Genomic DNA, 13,746 nt, shown 5'->3' on the forward strand with positions numbered 1-13,746 from the left:
ACCCAAAATGGGACGTTCCACTTGTTTGCATCCTCCCCTCCTCCACTTTAACATTTGGTACTTTTAGAAGGACATTAAATTACTTCCTGCTATCTCACCCCAATGTCTTAGAGCAACTACACTCTGTGACTGTGGATTATTTCCAACAAAATGTGGACTCTGTCCCTTAACCGACTACAGTATGGGAGGCCTATAGAGCAGTGGCATGCAGCCACCTCATCCAAATTGCCTCTCGGAGATGTTGGGCCCAAGATGAATGCAAGCTTCAGTTGGAGAAAGAGCTAGAAATGGCATTCAAAGTTCATAAATCGCATCCCTTCAGGGACATCAAGCTCTGTCTTGATAAAGTGACCACAGAACTTAACCTTTGCCTGACTGATGCTTCTGAGCAGGGGCAGACTGACCATTTGGAAATTCGGGCACTGCCCGATGGCCCGGGGTCAGTAGTGGGCCCTATGAGATGCCCCTGGTACCTTTTTCATAGGCTTTTTTGAGTTTGGGCAAGGACACAGGGGCCCCATGATCCCTTATTGCCCGGGGGCCCCATGAGTTGTCAGTCCGCCCCTGCTTCTGAGAGACAGCATCGCTGGGCAAATCAGAAATGCTATGCTTACAGTAATAAATCAGGAACCATTCTAGCTTGGTGACTTTGCTACCTCTCATCCCGCCACAAACCAATCACCTTTGTGGTACACGTACACGCCACCACATTCTCACGAGCAACCCACGAGAAGTGCTTGGAGAATTTCGTCGCTTCTTCGCCTAACTGTATTCGGCCTCTGATTCCTTCTCCACAGCTCATGCACAAGCCTTGCTTGGCTGTGTCCCTGCTCAAAAGAGAATTTTTTCAAGGCTGATATTACAAATAAAGAGTTCAGGGATGTGATCCACTGCTTGAAAACAAATAAGCGGCCGGGCCCTGATGGTTACATAGCCCTATTAATAAAAGTTCTAGTTCTCCCATCTCCTTGTCCCTCATCTCTGGAGGGTTTACAATCATTTGAAAACTGGACAACCTTTGCCACCAGACTCACTACTCGCTAATGTAGTCACTTTCCTCAAATCAGGCACGGACCCCTACACTTGGTCTAGTTATTGCCTGACCTCTCTTTTAAATGAAGACATGAAATTCTTGGCAAAAATCTTGGCAAATCTGAGCAACTTGACAACTACCTTGACAATATCATACACAAGGATTGGGTGGGCTTTGTATCCTTGTGTGGTGCCAGTGATAACGTCCAGGGCTGTACAACTTGTGCACTTGGCTAGACATTGCTCAAACCTTGCATTGCTCCTGTCCTTAGATGTCCAGAAAGCATCTGAATCCCTATCCTAGGACTACATTGTTATTTAAAAAAAAAAGAAGCTTTAGTACTACTTGTTTTAAAAACAAATTAAATTAAAAAATGAAACTTTAGTGTCACTTTAAATACGCAGGGCTTTGAATCGACCTCCTTCTCAAATAACTGTGGCATGCTGCCCTCTCTTCCCCATCCTCTTTGTACTGGCATGGGGCAGGGTTGCCCTTTCTTCCCCATCCTCTTTGTACTGGCCCTGGAACCCTTAGCTGCTGCTACCTGAGCTAACCTGAATATCCATTGCCTGGAACTCACAGGCAAACAAAACAAAATCATGCTATTTGTAGATGATATATTGCTGTATATCTCCTCGCCCCACATCCCCCTGCCAAATTTATACGCAGTACTCTCCGAGTTTAGCTGTCTATCACAGCTGTCTGTAAATGAAGCCATATCTAAGGCTCTAAACCTCTATACTCTGATCAGCTCAAAAAGGTTAGGGCAAACTATCGCTTTTCTTGGCTGTCTTTTAGTTTTCTACCTGGGAGTCCATCTGACCTCTACCTTTGACTCTACTGGCCCAATTATCCTCTCTTTTTCAAGGAGTTGTCTGCTCTCCTCACTTCCTGGTTCTCCATGTTGATCTGGTTTGGGAGAATTCAAATGACCTACCTTCCAAAGCTTCTATACTTTTTTAGGGTTCCGCCTATCCCTGTGCTGAACCACATCCTACGAATCAAACATTAGAAACTCTTGTGGTTCATTTGGCACTCCGGCAAACCGCACCTGCCGGCTGTAGCGGTTTGTTGTCGGCGATGGGCGAGTGGTCTGGCAGTCCCCAATTTTAAACATTATTACACTGCAGCACAACTAGCACCTCTTGTCTCCTTCCATGCAACATCTGATATGCCCATCTGGGACCTGGCATCTACCAGCCACGGAAACCTTTCGCCATCTCCAGATTACACACCATATCCGCTTCTTTCTTAGGCACCGGCTCTTTTTGGATCTTTATTCTTCTTTTGTATCTATCTCAAGCTGTGACAAATAGACATGTACAGAAAAAAAAAATTCCTCTTGTTTCTGGATTTTATTTTCTACTCTATTAATTTCTATTTTATTTTATTCTATTCTTTTCAATATTCAAATTTTGGAAGATGGCTATGTTCTAACAATAATTCACACAATCTTTGAAGGTAATCAACAATATATTTCGAACATGTTTTTAAATTCAGATTTGTTTTCAAATTTGATTTAATTTTTTTATTCAAATTTGTTTTCTAAATTTCCTTTAGATTTACCTTCAACTATGTAGTGCAAGAGCCTGCCTAACTAATTGGATGCAATAGAAAGTATTATTAGGTTTGACCTCCTATTATATGGTATTATATGGTAAATCTAAACCAAAAATCTCGAGAAAATTGTATAATATATGGCCAGCCTTAGACTGGCCATACACTATATAATTTTCTGTCCAATTTCTGCCCAATTTCCTTTAGATTTACCTTCAACTATGTAGTGCAAGGGCCTGCCTAATTGGATACAATTGAAAGTGTTGTTTAGGTTTGACCTCCTGTTATATTGTTTTTGGTAAATCTAAACCAAAACTCTCAAGAAAATTGTATAATGTATGGCCAGCCTAAGGCTCTGGACAGCATCTGGAAATGGAAGAGTAAAAAAAAAATTTCCAAACGCAAATTTATTTCAGGTGCTTATATAGCACCGTCAATTTACGCAGCGCTTTACATATATATTTTACATTCACATCAGTCCCTAACCCTCAAGGGGTGTACAATCTAATGTCCCTAACTTATATAGCACTGTCAATTTACTCTTTTTACATATATATTGTACATTGACATCAGTCCCTGACCCTCAAGGGGTGTACAATCTAATGTCCCTAACTTATATAGCACTGTCAATTTACTCTTTTTACATATATATTGTACATTGACATCAGTCCCTGACCCTCAAGGGGTGTACAATCTAAGGTCCCTAACTCACATCCATACATACACATACTAGGGACAATTTAGACAGGATCCAATTAACCTACCAGCAAGTCTTTGGAGTGTGGGAGGAAATCGGAGTACCCGGAGGAAACCCAGGCAGGCAAAAGGAGAACATGCAAACTCCAGGCAGGAGGTGACATGGCTGGAATTTGAACCAATGACCCTAGTACTGCCAGGCGGAAGTACTAACCATTTAGCCACTGTGCTGCAAATGCTTATAAATGCAGCTAGCTATGTTTACAAGCATTTGGCGTTTGAACCGCTGATAAAATCTACTCCTGAACGCAAGTTTGGGGCATTCAAAAACGCAACTGTAAACTCCACTGCCTGTAAACGACATAGTGTACATGGACACATAGGAAAACATTAGGGAGAGTTCAGGGGCTGCTGGAAAAAAAGGAGAAAAGCTCCTAAACGTGCGTTTATCAGCTACAATGTACATGAACCAGCCAGTGCAGACTTTCCTATCTGCTGTATCCAGACTTGTATTACAAAACCGAGTGCGTGACGTCAAGCCTGGGTCTTCCCCTTGCCCTGCACCCGGCTGCGCGTACAATGTCCTGGCAGTAGGTGGCGACAGAGAGGCGGTCACCGGGGCTAAGCCCGGAAGTATTCTCCGGTCACTAGAGAAGATCATGGCGCCGCCCGTCCGGATCACGGCCGCAGTGTCGGATCGGAGAAGTTGTGTCATGTGGTAGCAGCGCTGCGGAGTCTTCCCGGGGATCGTCCTCGCTTTCAGGACAAGTAGCGCTTGCGATCTCCGCCCACAAGGTGAGAAGTTCGGGGAAGGTGGGGCGGGCGCGGGGTTTTGAACTCGGGGCCGGTGAGGAGGGAGCAGTGCTGGGCTGTGTTTGTGGGCTCACCCGGCCGGATCCAAGCAGCAGACAAGTGTTGTGGAGAGTAGAAGGTGCAACAAGTGACACCTGTAGAGCACTGACATGGAGGAGAGTGTCCTGGCGCCGTGTCCATGCAGTCCCAGGATGTTTGTGTACACAGCACTCCCTGTACACAGGATCGGGTTACCTGACATTCCCTACAACGTCTGCATCACGCTGCATGAAACCCCACCGAGCATCCCTTCTACAGGGCACCTTACTAAAGGCCAACAGGCTGTTCACTGTGCAAGAGAGCAATGCGATTTCACTTTACAAAGAATACCCAATCCGGTGCAAGGAAAAAAAAAGTAATTTTGCCTGCACATGATTGGATGATGGAAGTCAGCAGAGCTTTGCCACATTCCCTAAGCTCTGGGGAAAACTCACTTGCAAAGTGCACCTCCATCGATTTGTCATTTAGTAAATCAACAATACATGAAGTATAAATACAGAGTGCTGCGCTTGAAAATTGGATGCCCTAAAACAGAAAGTCCTTCCAAAAAATGTCAAATTTATAATAGAAAGTCCAACAATAAAGAAACTGTGTAGATCCAATGAGTGTTCAGGAAAACATCAGAGGGAGAGATCCTTCACCCACACCAAACGCACTGTCCCTTACCAGATGGTATTGACCCCCAAAAGAAAGGTCAATATGCGCTGTATGTTTCCTGGAAACAACCACTGGGCTGAATGCACATTATAGGATCTGTTCTTTAACCACTTACCCTCCTGAGGATTCCCCCTTCCTGACCGGGCCATTTTTTGCGTTACTTTGACAATTGCGTGGTCATGCAACGCTGCACCTAGATGAAGCGTATGTCCTTTATTCCCACGAATTGAGCTTTCTTTCGATGGTATGTGATTGGTATGTACCACCCTACTCAAAATCACTAATGACCTGCTAACCGCCAAAGCTAATGGCCACTACTCAGTTTTCCTACTCCTCGACCTCTCCGTAGCCTTTGACACAGTTGACCACCCCCTCCTCCTTAATAAACTACACTCCCTTAGCATCAGAGACTCCGCTCTCTCCTATCTATTCCAGCTCTCCTTCAGTGTTATCTATAACGCAACCACCTCCCCCTCTTTCCCCCTCTCTGTTGGGGTCCTCCAAGGCTCTGTTTTCGGGCCCCTTCTCTTCTCCATCTACACCCCTCCCTTGGCCAACTGATACACTCCCACAGCTTCAACTACCACCTCTACGCCGATGACACGCAAATCTACCTCTCTACCCCTCACCTCACCCCTTCAGTCCGAATCACCTGCCTACTGAACGACATATCAGACTGGATGTCACTCCACTTCCACAAACTGAACCTTTCCAAAACTGAGTTCCTAATTTCCCCCCCTGACCGCACCCCCCCCTCCCCCCTCCATCACTACTAACAACGCCACCATCAGCCCCACCCCGCAAGCCAAAGTCCTAGGTGTCAGTCTAGACTCATCTGTCCTTCCAGCCCCATGTCCAATCGCTGGCAAACTCATGCAGGCTCCACCTCTGCAACATCTCCAAAATACGTACGTTCTTAACCCCAGACACTACTAAACAACTCATACACTCCCTTATTATCTCACGACTCGACTACTGCAACTCCCTCCTCACCGGCCTACCTCATCACAGACTATCCCCGCTTCAGTCTTTACTGAACTCAGCAGCCAGACTCATCCACCTTACCAACCGCTCCGCAAAGCCGTTCATAACTTTGCCCCAAACTACCTTACCGACCTGATACCCAAATACCACCCAACCCGTACTCTTCGCTCCTCACAAGACCTCCTACTTTCTTGCTCCCTGGTCTCCTCCTCCCATGCCCGACTCAGGACTTCTCCAGGACTTCCCCTATCCTCTGGAACTCACTACCCCAATGCATCAGACTGTCACCTACCCTCTTCACCTTTAGGCACACCCTGAAAACCCATCTCTTCAGGGAAGCCTACCCTACCCTCACCTAACAGCCGATCTCCTCCACTCCTCCCACCACAGCCACTTCCTCCTGTACCACTATCCCCTCCCTCCTAGATTGTAAGCTCCAAAGAGCAGGACCCTCGAACCCCTCGTATATTGTTTTGTTACTGTACTGTCTCATATACTGTCCCCCACTATATTGTACAGTGCTGAGCAAACTTTTTGGCGCTATATAAATACTGCATAATAATGTGATTGCCTGTGCGTTTTTATTTTTTTGTGCTATAAAAAAATTGACAATTTTGAGAAAAAAATTATATTTTTGACTTTGCTATTAAACATGTCCAGTAAAAAAAAACTTAAAAAATCAGAGTTCGTCATAAATTTGGGCCAAAATGTATTCTGCGGCATGACTTTGCTAAAAAAAAAATCCAAATACATGTAAATTAATTGGTTTACGCAAACATTATAGCATTTACAAATGGTATATATAGTGGGCTTTTTTTAATTATATATATATATTTCATTGAATTGCATATTGATCAAATAAAGCATGCATGGCCATCGCTAGGGTTCATTTACGTATGTGTTGCCTTTTGTAAACTAATCTATGGTGGATCACTTTTCTGAGGGTATTTGACAGGTGCCTGGGAGTTATTATATTGCCTATATTAACTTCTAAAATCTTGCAATCCTGCATGTGGTGGCAAGGCAGTTGTAGTACTGCCCATTGTTTTAAATGGGTCTTGCCTGCCGAACTCGACAGGCTGTATAATTCTTGAGGTACCACAAAGCACTGTGGCAAGTATACAAACCCATCGAGCTGCCTTTGTAGGATAAGTTCACTTTTCATAATAGGTTACATGTTACACTTGTGTTCAGGAAGTACCATGTTACAAATCAGCAACCACTGGGTCCCTCTTGTGACAGTGGGCAGGGATCTTGTCTTTGCACCGGCTGTCACAATTTTTAAAAAGAGTGTGACCGTGGGGCTCCTCCCACCGCAGCTTTTATTCACAGGTTTCTGTGAATGAGTGAACTACATCTACCGTCATCCATTGCCGCTGAACAGCTTGTAGTTCTGAATGAACTGTGAGGGCGCTGCTGAGTACTGTTGTAGTTCATTGATTCTTTCTGTCATTCAGTAACTGCCAGTCCTTACAAGGTATGAGCAGACCGATACCTTGAGGTTCTGACGGAGCCTGACACCACCTGTGATATGCTGATCACAGATGCAATGCTTTTACACAGGTTTCTATTTAAAAAATAAATAAATGCATACTCCTTTACCTGCAAAAACATGTGCGTTTTATTTTTTTGTAAAAGGTGAATTTAGCCTTTAACCTCCCTGGCTGTATTCTCGAGTGTAGCTTGGGGTAAAGTTTCAGCACCACAAGCGGTAACCCCGAGCTACACTCAAGAATACCCTGCTGAGCTGCTCCGGGATCTCGTCTTCACTTACCTTGTCCTGCGTTCCTGCGATGTCCCTCCTGCAATGTCCCCTGTAATGTCCTCCGGTGGATGCCGGCATCTGTCTTCCAGGTTCCGTTCCCTGCGACGTCAGCACATACGGGGACAGAACTTGCGGGAAATTTGAAAATTTTAACAGTGACATTCACTAAATACACTAAAATCTCATAGTATAACATTACTGTATCAAACCATTTCACATACATTTTGTCCCTAGTGCTTTGTCCTGTGCCCTGCCTACATTTTTACTGTTCTTTCTGCCTTGAAACTGAGAAATGTCCATGGTGTCCAAAAAGCGTCCCTTTAGTTCAAAATCGGTTTTAGACCAGCTAGAGAACAGCGATGGTAAATTAGAGCCACTTGCAGAATTGAGTGATAATGATTCGTGGGGAAATTCGTCATCAGACACTGAAAATGATTTTGCCACTTTGCTCAGTGTTGTGCGAACTGGCGCTCTATTTTAAATTTCAGTGTTTTTGGTTTGATTATATTTTTGAATTAAATATATTATTTTTTTATGATTATTTATTAAATTATAATTTATGATTTCGTGTTTCAAATTTTAACATACCCGGAATGTTTACTAGACTCTTGTTTGGACAGATTTCAGTGAGTTATTCCTAAGAATTACAGGCCTACAATAAAAAAACAACATATTTCCATGCAAAATAATGTACCGCTTTGAGCACAGAAATATTGACATAATCAGACTGCTAGGGAGGTTAAAGTGGGTGGAAAGGAAGTGTAAACATAGCTCATTAACATTGTCCCTTTTGAGTTGCATTGATCTACCTAGATCAGCAAAGGGGCACCTAGAACCCAATTGTTCACATCACAATGGTGTGTTGGAGTACATTACATAACAGGGCAGCTGTGCTGCATTTATATGCATGTGACTGCACCGCGCCATGTATAAACTTGAATGAAGTGTCATTTTGTGACCAGTCAACAAAGGTAAACTGTGTGGAGCATTGTAACAACTGATTGCATTGCCCCTCCCTAGCTGCTGAACACAAAATCACGCATATTCCTGCAATTCACGAAAATATGCAGCCCTTTTGCAGGTGAATGGGGGTTTCATTAATTTATAATGGTATCCCAGCACCTTGATAACACACTCATTTATGCATGCCAAAATGCAAGATAAAAGTATTTTGTTTTGTTGTGTGATTTTCAATAAGAGTCATGCACTTCTTATGTGAAATTTTCATGTGTAAGGCATCCCAAGCAATGCAAGAAATTGTGCAACATTGTGCACGCTCTGTACCTAAAAAGGAAACTAGTAAAAAAGGACTGATAAGGTGCAATATATTAAAGTAGAAATTCACCCAAAACCTAACTAACTCTAAACCTACTCGTAGCCACATTCTAAAACTCGCCTATCTGGCCCTGTAAAGAAGAAATCGCTATATATACCTGTTCTGCAGCCATTCCGGTCCCATGCTGCGCTATCAGCAGCGGCTTCAGTGTGTAGGCATGTGCAGGAGAGGCAGCCAACAACGGAATCTCCATAGTAAGTCTATAGGTCAGGCATGTCCAAAGTCCGGCCCGCGGGCCATTTACGGCCCGGGGGTCTGTTTAATACGGCCCTCCAACAGCCCTCCCTGCTCTGTGTAATGTGGCCCTCCCTTCTATGGCAGACAGTCTTCTTCTTGAGAGCAGAGGGCAGTGCGCATGCCTGACTGCGGCGCATTCTCCCTGGTCTGTGTAAATGCGGCTGTCGCACGGCCCTCCCTTCTGTGGCAGACAGTCTTCTGCTTGAGAGCAGTGCGCATGCGTGACTGCGCCGCGCTGGGAGCGACAGAGGGCGGTGACTTCAGGGCCGGGCTTCCAGCGTGAAGTGTGTTTCTCTTCCCCTCCCGGCTGCCGAGCAGAGACTTCAGCTCCAGCTACCTTTTTCACCCTTCACATTAGTGCAGGTAAGTTTTTTTTTTTTTTTTAATTTATTTTCAATACATTGTGAAAACTCAGCTGTCAGTTGATCTTAATGTTATGAAATGAAAAGTATGTCGTTTGCAATTAACTTGGCATAAAATAATTTATTTGCATTTAATTGTAATGGTTCAAAGAATGTTCGGAAAAATGTTCGGCCCTCCACCATGTTCACTTCATCCAATCTGGCCCTCTTTGAAAAAAGTTTGGACACCCCTGCTATAGGTGATGTCATTTCCCAGGCATTTCACAACCATTGTCGGTTCTCTCCTGCACATAGCATCTGCTGTTGGAGACCAGACCGGATCAGCTTCAGAAAAGGTATACAGTCAGGTCCATAAATATTGGGACATCGACACAATTCTAACATTTTTGGCTCTATACACCACCACAATGGATATGAAATGAAACAAACAAGATGTGCTTTAACTGCAGACTGTCAGCTTTAATTTGAGGGTATTTACATCCAAATCAGGTGAACGGTGTAGGAATTACAACAGTTTGCATATGTGCCTCCCACTTGTTAAGGGACCAAAAGTAATGGGACAGAATAATAATCATAAATCAAACTTTCACTTTTTAATACTTTGTTGCAAATCCTTTGCAGTCAATTACAGCCTGAAGTCTGGAACGCATAGACATCACCAGACGCTGGGTTTCATCCCTGGTGATGCTCTGCCAGGCCTCTACTGCAACTGTCTTCAGTTCCTGCTTGTTCTTGGGGCATTTTCCCTTCAGTTTTGTCTTCAGCAAATGAAATGCATGCTCAATCGGATTCAGGTCAGGTGATTGACTTGGCCATTGCATACCATTCCACTTCTTTCCCTTAAAAAACTCTTTGGTTGCTTTTGCAGTATGCTTTGGGTCATTGTCCATCTGCACCGTGAAGCGGCGTCCAATGAGTTCTGGAGCATTTGGCTGCGTATGAGCAGATATTGCCCGAAACACTTCAGAATTCATCCTGCAGCTTTTGTCAGCAGTCACATCATCAATAAATACAAGAGAACCAGTTCCATTGGCAGCCATACATGCCCACGCCATGACACTACCACTACCATGCTTCACTGATGAGGTGGTATGCTTAGGATCATGAGCAGTTCCTTTCCTTCTCCATACTCTTCTCTTCCCATCACTCTGGTACAAGTTGATCTTGGTCTCATCTGTCCATAGGATGTTGTTCCAGAACTGTGAAGGCTTTTTTAGATGTCGTTTGGCAAACTCTAATCTGGCCTTCCTGTTTTTGAGGCTCACCAATGGTTTACATCTTGTGGTGAACCCTCTGTACTCACTCTGGTGAAGTCTTCTCTTGATTGTTGACTTTGACACACAGACACCTACCTCCTGGAGAGTGTTCTTGATCTGGCCAACTGTTGTGAAGGGTGTTTTCTTCACCAGGGAAATAATTCTTTGTCATCCACCACAGTTGTTTTCCGTGGTCTTCCGGGTCTTTTGGTGTTGCTGAGCTCACCGGTGCGTTCCTTCTTTTTAAGAATGTTCCAAACAGTTGTTTTGGCCACGCCTAATGCTATCTCTCTGATGGGTTTGTTTTGTTTTTTCAGCCTAATGATGGCTTCCTTCACTGATAGTGACAGCTCTTTGGATCTCATCTTGAGAGTTGACAGCAACAGATTCCAAATGCAAATAGCACACTTGAAATGAACTCTGGACCTTTTTATCTGCTCATTGTAATTGGGATAATGAGGGAATAACACACACCTGGCCATGGAACAGCTGAGAAGCCAATTGTCCCATTACTTTTGGTCCCTTAACAAGTGGGAGGCACATATGCAAACTGTTGTATTCCTGCACCGTTCACCTGATTTGGATGTAAATACCCTCAAATTAAAGCTGACAGTCTGCAGTTAAAGTACATCTTGTTTGTTTCATTTCAAATCCATTGTGGTGGTGTATAGAGCCAAAAATGTTAGAATTGTGTCCATGTCCCAATATTTATGGACCTGACTGTATATAGCGATTTCTTCTTTACAGTGCTAGATCGTTTTAGAATGTGGCTGAGAGTAGGTTTACAGTTAGGTTTTGGGTGAACTTCTACTTTAAATGTATCTCTTTGAGTTTGGATATGCTTTCATTTGTCATGGTCTGCAAGATTGGAAGAGCGCGAAAGTGATGTGGCCTTTTGACCTGATGTTTTGTGCTAAAGGTGTCCTTCTTACTCATCTCTGGGAGGTTTGTAATTGGCCTCCTTCTTCAGGAATACTAAAGAAGCTGATTTATATAAACTCATTATTGCAGATCTTGTGAGTATGACCTTTTCTGTTTCCTCTGGTTTAATATATATATATATCATCAATATATATAAAGTCATCTTATGCGTCGGCAAATACGGTATATATATATATATATATATATATATATATATATATATATATATATATATATATATATATATATATATATATATACCGTATTTGCCGACGCATAAGATGACTTTTTAACCCATGAAAATCTTCTGAAAAGTCGGGGGTCGTCTTATACGCCGAGCCGGTGTCAGGGCGGCACTTTTTCGAGGGGCGGCGCGGTGGCGGAAGGGACACTAAGTACAGGGGCGGGCAGGGGGCTGCTGTATCTTACCTGGCTCTGGTCCCGTTCCCATGATGATCCGGTCCAGGATGCGCGGCTGCTCCTTCTTTCAGTTCGGCCACTCGATGGTCGCGCGGCCGCCTGGCTCCGCATCCTCACCGGTGACCAATCACAGGCGACCAATCACCGGCGAGGAGGCGGAGCCGAGCGGCCCCACGAAAATCGAGTGAGGGAGCGGCCAGTAAGTGTGCAGCAGCACCATGCTGTGACACTCTTGGCACTATTCCTCTCCCCCACTGACACCAACGATGGGGCACTGTTCCTCCCCCACTGACATCAACGATGAGGCACTGTTCCTCCCCCACTGACACCAACGATGGGGCACTATTCCTCCCCCACTGACACCAACGATGAGGCACTGTTCCTCCCCCACTGACACCAACGATGGGGCACTATTCCTCCCCCACTGACACCAATGATGGGGCACTATTCCTCCTCCCCAATGAGGAGGCACTATTCCTCCTCCACTCACACCAACGATGAGGCACTATTCCTCCTCCACTCACACCAACGATGAGTCACTATTCCTCCCCCACTCACACCAAAGATGAGTCACTATTCCTCCCCCACTGACACCAACGATGGGGCACTATTCCTCCTCCCCACTGACACCAACGATGGGGCACTATTCCCCCCTCCCCACTGACACCAATGATGGGGCACTATTCTCCCCACTGATACCAATGATGGGGCACTTTTCCCGCCACTGATACCAACGATGGGGCACTATTCCTTCCATGGATACCAACGATGGGGCGCTATTTCTTCAACTGACACCAATGATGGGGCGCAATTCCTGCCACTGATACAAATGATGGGGCGCTATTCCTCCCACTGACACCAATGACGGGGCGCTATTTCTCCCACTGACACCAATGATGGAGCACTATTCCTCTCACTGACACTAATGATGGGACACTATTCTTCCCACTGACACCAATGATGGGGCACGATTCTTCCCACTGACACCAATGATGGGGCACGATTCTTCCCACTGACACCAATGATGGGGCACGATTCTTCCCACTGACACCAATGATGGGGCACGATTCTTCCCACTGACACCAATGATGGGGCACGATTCTTCCCACTGACACCAATGATGGGGCACGATTCTTCCCACTGACACCAATGATGGGGCACGATTCTTCCCACTGACACAAATGATGGGGCACGATTCTTCCCACTGACACAAATGATGGGGCACGATTCTTCCCACTGACACCAATGATGGGGCACGATTCTTCCCACTGACACCAATGATGGGGCACGATTCTTCCCACTGACACCAATGATGGGGCACGATTCTTCCCACTGACACCAATGATGGGGCACGATTCTTCCCACTGACACCAATGATGGGGCACGATTCTTCCCACTGACACCAATGATGGGGCACGATTCTTCCCACTGACACCAATGATGGGGCACGATTCTTCCCACTGACACCAATGATGGGGCACGATTCTTCCCACTGACACCAATGATGGGGCACGATTCTTCCCACTGACACCAATGATGGGGCACGATTCTTCCCACTGACACCAATGATGGGGCACTATTCCTCCCACTGACTAATGATGGGGCACTATTCCTCCCACTGACTAATGATGGGGCACTATTCCTCCCACTGACTAATGATGGGGCACTAT

General features: G+C 45.1%; 1 protein-coding gene across 1 annotated transcript in view; it reads left to right on the forward strand.

The window, feature by feature from the left end:
• The first annotated feature begins 3,908 nt into the window (after positions 1 to 3,908).
• The window catches only part of DENND4C (DENN domain containing 4C), a 180,365-nt gene continuing 170,527 nt past the window's right edge, over positions 3,909 to 13,746 (forward strand). The window contains exon 1 of the mRNA XM_089693962.1: positions 3,909 to 4,081. The gene's annotated coding sequence lies outside the window, so the exon portion shown is untranslated. The remainder of the gene's footprint in view (positions 4,082 to 13,746) is intronic.

Source organism: Staurois parvus, unplaced genomic scaffold (genome assembly GCF_062004578.1).
Source record: "Staurois parvus isolate SC_StPar_1 unplaced genomic scaffold, SC_StPar_1.0 ptg000644l, whole genome shotgun sequence".
Classification (NCBI taxonomy): domain Eukaryota; kingdom Metazoa; phylum Chordata; class Amphibia; order Anura; family Ranidae; genus Staurois; species Staurois parvus.